The following is a 6,695-nucleotide window of genomic DNA, read 5'->3' on the forward strand; positions in this document are numbered from 1 at the left end:
AAAATGGAGGATTGTGGTGGATTATAAAGAGAAAATGAGGTTTGTGTAAAGTGAGAAGAAGGGTGAAATGAAGAAACAAGTTCTGTGCTGAAGCTAGAAGAATTTAAATGGGAGGCTGTGTTTTTAAACTTATTATGATGCAATAAGTTCCATGTAATAAGTTCCCTTTATCGAAACGACACCGTGATATTTATTATTTAACTTATTACAACAACATTATTCGTTATAATAGATTAAATTTGACGTTTGAACATCTTCATTGAGCGTTCGAACACCAAAACTTTTCACACTTACAGCATCTTTGTGCAACCATTCATTAGTATTTGCAGCAATTTGAAAAAGGAGCGACAGGAAAGGCTCTTTAAAACCTGAATTAGTATTTGCAGCGATTTGAAAATCCCTACAAAAGAGTTTACAAAACCAAAACTCAATTGTGGCGATTCAAAAATCCTTGCTAAAGACTCATTAGCAGCGATTTGAAAATCCCCGCGAAAAAGTTCACAAAATCAAAACTCAATTGTAGCAATTCAAAAATTCTTGCTAAAGACTCATTAGTAACGATTTGAAAATCCCTGCAAAATAGTTCACAAAACTAAAACTCAATTGCGGTGATTCAAAAATCCCTGCTAAAGACTTATTAGTAGCGATTTGAAAACCCCTACAAAAGAGTTCACAAAACCAATACTCAATTATGGTGATTCTAAAATCCTTGCTAAAGACTCATTAGCAACGATTTGAAAATCCCTGCAAAAGAGTTCACAAAGCCAAAACTCACTTGCAGCTATTCAAAAATCCTTGCTAAAGACTTATTAGTAGCAATTTGAAAATCCTTGCAAAAGAGTTCACAAAGCCAAAACTCAATTGTAGCAATTCAAAAGTCCTTGCTAAAGATTCATTAGTAGCAATTTGAAAATCCCTACAAAAAAGTTTGCAAAACCAAAAGTCAATTGCGGTGATTCTAGAATCCTTGGGAAATATAATTGCTAGCAATTTTATAATCACAACAATAGGGTTTTCAAACGAATTCCTCATTAGCCGAGATGTTTTGAAAACATTGGTGACAGGATTTAAGGGGATTTTAGTCCTTTTGGCGACGATAATAAACCACTGGAATTAGTGTTTCCCTGCGATTTTCAACTGGATCATAGATCATAAATGCAGCGATATTGTTTACTATTTGCAACAAATAAAATTGTCGAAAAAGATGACATTTTAGTAGCAACTTTTGACTTTCGTTGCAATAGATCAGAAGTTGAGGAATAATATCGACAAACATGTAGCGATGTGTAAATCGCTGGCAAAATTATTACCAGGGATTTATAGGACTTTTCCCAACGAAAAAAATTGCTGGGAAAAGCCACTTCCCTTGTAGTGTCAAACGCCTCAATAACTGTTCAAACGGTAACAGTGGATGAATGGTTTGTGGGAATACCTCTTGCTACTATTTCGTGAGCACCAAAACCCAATTAACCATTCGAATGGTAGTGTGAAACATTTGAACGGTTATTATAAATTTAACAAATATTATAAATATATTAATATATCGTATAGGAATAATAACTATAAATATCTCATATTTATATAAGTATATATACTATATATAAGTTACTATATTTATATATAATTATTATGTTTTTATATATAATTATTATATTTACATATTAATTACTATACTATATAGTTATATATCCTAAATTTATATCTACTTTAGTTATATCTGCTATATAATACTACTAGTATTACTTATATAAACACTTATAATATATTAATTACAAGAACTAATAGTAATACTATAACTACGTACTAATAGTATCACTATATAATACCAAACACTTATCTATTTTATTGCTATACCTAATAGTGATTAGTATAACTATATAATACTACTAGTGTAACTTATACAAACACTTCTAATATATTGCTGACACGTCTATACTATATAGTATAGTAACACATACTATTAGTAATACTCATATAATACTAACACGTCTATACTATACTATATATATTATATACAATATTTATCTATACATCCATATATAATAGTTATAAATATTATATAATTGAAAAATATACAATATAGTTATAAATTATGATTATATACTTGAAATATTATTATATAATATTTTTAGTTATAAATATTAATAAAGCATAGTGTTTGATTTTGATGAATGAAATTTGAGATTAACTTTAAAAAAATAGAATAATGCTGTATACAGTCGTGGAGTGTGCAAACGCCGCGTAATTGCTTAGTAAAAAATAGAGTCCACAATTAAAAAGTAAATTTTTTTTTCATGTAAATCTCATATTAATTCACTTTTTTCAAACAGATTGTATAATGTTTATATAACTACGACTATAAATATTATTTCTCAAAATATAATTACTACATAGATGTGTGTTCGATTGGTAAACACTACCGTTTGAACGGTGTTAATGACCGGTACACCGTTCGAATGATTGAAGACGCCTTTGAACACATATGTACTATAAGTACTGTAAGTAGGGCCCAAGCGTTGAAAGTAATTTTCATGCATTGAAAAAGTAAAATTCTATTCAACTTCAACCGAGAGCCGTTTCAAAGCCATTTCAACACCGTTTCAACATATTCATCTTCCAACAGTACTATCAATAGCCAAAAGGTATGTTTTTTAATTATTATTTTTGTCGCTTTATTGTTATTTTCAATTATATCTTAGAAAATATATAATAATCATTTTAGATTGATATTTAACAATTTTAAATTGAAAACTACAAGCCCGAAATATGTGTATAGATATTTTAGGCTTTTTATATAGTATTTTGTTAGAAAAACGAAAAACATTTGGTGGATTTATTTCGTTTGAATGGCTATTGAGACGACTCAGTCATTGTTAGGCACGTCTAACGGCACTGTTCCAACGTGTTTCTTCAAAAACAGTATTCGATATTTATATAGTACTCTTAAGACTATATCAACCGATACTCTTTGCACTTATATATCCTTGATTTAACTAGAGAATTGCAGATAAAATAAAATAAGTCACCATCCTCAAAACAATCCAACAATCTTACACAAGCGTCTTAATTGTTTATTAATTTTTTTAATTTTATTTTAGATATGATTGCCAGATTTGGTAACTACTTCATAAAAAAAGGCGGATGCTTTCTTGAAACGTGTATATATATTATTATAATGCCTTGTATGTAGCAGTTGATCCTAGTGTGACCAAAATCAAACTGATTTTTCCAAAATCTTTATTGAATTAGAATTCAATAAAGATTCTTATTATATTAATTTTGAATCTGTTCTGGTTTTTTTTATTCTAACTGAATTAAGTAATTCGACCCACTTATTTGACAAAGGATTTATAAAGTACTCATATACCAAAACTTTAATTTATCTATAACAACCGTAAATTAAAAATAATTTAAAACGTAGCTGTCACATTCAATGTCAATTAATTTAGGTACGATTGGATGTTGAGCTAAGTTAATATGAATTGAGTTCCTTGTGAATAGTAATGAATTAAGATGATGTAGTTAGTTTTGTAGGACCTACCTAAAATGAGTTTAGATGTGTTTAGATATTAAGATGAATTTATATGCATTTATAAAAAGTTAAAAAAGGTTACGACTCTTACGTATAAAGAGATATTGAGTTTAAAAAGGTTGTGTATCCTACGTATAGAAAGGTTTTGAGTTGAGATAAATTTAATAATTTAATTTGATATTTGGGTATTTGAATATTAGACTCAACTTAAAATTAGATTGAATTAAGTTAATCTCAGTTGAGTCCCAACTTAAATTACGTATGTACACCCAATATACACACACATATATATAAAGAGAGAGAGAGAGAGAGAGAGAGAGAGGGATATCAGTGGCAAAGGCCATATTTATTTTATATTTCATTGTCTTTTCTTAATATATAGTTTTTTTTTCTCTTTCTAAGCAAGTTAATTTCACTAAACTAAAAAGATGATACATGAGGAGAAGGTGGGGTTCCCTAACAAACACTCCAAAACAATAAATAACAGTGCAAAGGTGGTGGAACAAAGAATAAAAGCGGGTTTATTTGGAACCAATTTCTTGGTACCTACCTATGTCCTACAAACAAATGATGTCTTATAAAAAGATGAAAATAAGGTATTTGCATAAAAGCGAATGATGGAACCACCATTGGTGGTTGTGAAACCTCCGTTGGAAGCTGTGAAGGTGGCATGTGCATTGTCACTTATTATCTTGAGATAATTTTTGGAGAGGTCCACGATCCCTCTTGCAAGATCATGGATTAGGAAAACGATAACATAAGGTAGTAGTTGGAATCTGACCTGAGTCGCCAGTGAAGGGCCAACACAGGCGGTGCGTGTAAGACATGTGCCACTTGATGAGGTGAATGGATGGATAGATTTGAAGGATTTGAGGCCTCTAAAGCCAGTGAGACTGCATGGCCTCAAAAGCCACTCCAGGAGCCAGCTGCGAGTGAAAAATGCACACGGTAGGAGTCTCATGTGCAACAAACAAGCCGAGCAAAATCACAATTTTCTTTCGCGAACCTGAAGATCGATGACTAGAGAGGCTGAAAAGGGGGCATGTGTTGGTCAGAGGATGTTGTTAGAAAGCAGAAGATCGGTGAGGGTCGACGCTAAGAAGGAAAACCTAAGGAAAAAGTTAAGGAAGATAGACAAACAGAAAGCCACTGGGCTGGCTAGGGGAGGAGGTGGTTAGAGTTGAAGATCCGAAGATAGAAAAGAAGAGAGAGAGAGAGGTTTATTCTCGTACGAGCACTTTCTTTATATATAGTTTACTATATTATAATAATAATGCCAATTGAAGAGTGCCGTGTTTAGATATTAATTAATTCTTCGATTAGATATATCAATATAATAAAAATTAATTATAAAAAAAGTAAAAAACCTACTCTCACGCTGCAAGCGAGGACAAAATTAATAATATTGTAATAATGAAGATAATAATCAACAGATGATCACATGAGCTAGGGCAATTGTTTACACATTACAAAATGATAGAAAGGTAAAATCTTATAATTAATTAGAAAAGGTTGTCATGATCAAATAATAGTCACCATTAATAACAAGCTAATTAAATAATATTAATTGTCAATGAATGTCGCCTCGAATCATAATATTATTATATATTGAAATTGTGAAATTAATATACAGATCAAGAAATTGTGAAAAAGATTTTACGAGATTTTGATTTTTACCAATAACTTTATATATCCTAATTGATCTTAGCTAGCGTCTGGTCTTGTTGTTGTACGTTTAATTTCATGAATTGTCACAGTAGTACTGTTCCTTAATTTTCTTGCTCGATCAATTACATCGGAGGTTAGCCTGCGTGTGGCACATCATGTGTCCGGTTCTTAATTTGTTTCTTTTGTCCCAGTACCACTCAATATATAGTTTTCTTTAATTTGTTGACCATACATTGATTGGTAGTTCATCTGCATTCATTGCTCATTACATCATTGCTTTATCTTAATAATGTAAACATAATCCACAACTGCATGATATATGAGATTATAATATGCTTGGTAATTTCTTTTAAGGAAAATAATACTATGTCGTTTGAGTTTATTCCCACAAGTTAATCGCTCATGTGTTTATTTTTTTAATGGTTAAGAAAGCGAATATTATTGAATTTGTATATTTTTTTTAAATATTTAATAATGTTTTAAAAAAATTAAAAGAAAAAGAAAAGAATTTAAAAAGTGTAAATACATTAGGGGTCATACCCAATGGTACATGTTGGCAGCATAGTAGCACCGTTCTTTTTTAATTATGTTATTTATATGCTTTGTGTGTACGTAATAGGTGACTCATTGTGCATGAAATTCATTATATTAATAAAAATCACAAAGTACCAATATATATATATATATATATTTTATTTAAGTTGGCTTTCACATAAGTGGTGAGTCTGGTGTATCAATAAAGAGACTTACAAAAAAGCCTAAGTAATTGATCAATAATTTTATCAAAGAGGGAGCTAGCTTTTTTCGAGTTTCTCTCAACTGCGATTGAGAAGAAGTGAGTAGTCTTCTTTCTCCTTTGAGGAAGAAAGTGTTTGGTCTCTTGCTTGCAATTGTGAGCAGAGTAGTGTTTCAGCTGAGTAACAAGTGATGGAGGAAATGGAGGAAGTGTGGAGGCGATTGAAGTTGAACGATGAGGAAGATTGTCCTATAGCGATACAAAGGAAATTGATTGGTGCGATGCGAGGGAAGGGTGATCGCAGTTTCGTGGGAAAAATTGTCTTGGATTGAAGGATTGGGAAGGATATAGCTAGAGTTATGATGGAAAAAGTGTGGAAGGTAGGTAAGCCACCGGAATTTCAAAAAAATTGATAGAAATTGTTTTGTTATCACTTTTGTTTCTCGTAAAGGTAAATTGAGAGTGGTTGATGGTTGTCCATGATTGTTCGACAATCACTTGTTTGTTTTAAAAGAATTTGATGGAGAGCCTCAACCTAGTATGATTGATTTTGATCATGCATGTCTTTAGATTCAGATGTTAAATCTACCGTTGAGTTATATGAATAAGATGATGGGGGAGGTAATAGAGAGATCAATGGGGGAGGCTTTGGAGGTTGATGTGCAGGAGGATGGTTCAGCCTAGGGTAGATGTCTGAGAGTGAAGGTGGAATGTGATTTGAGAAAACCTTTAGCTCGAGGAAGAACCATTGTAGTGGAT

Source organism: Carya illinoinensis, chromosome 6 (genome assembly GCF_018687715.1).
Source record: "Carya illinoinensis cultivar Pawnee chromosome 6, C.illinoinensisPawnee_v1, whole genome shotgun sequence".
Taxonomy (NCBI): Eukaryota; Viridiplantae; Streptophyta; class Magnoliopsida; order Fagales; family Juglandaceae; genus Carya; species Carya illinoinensis.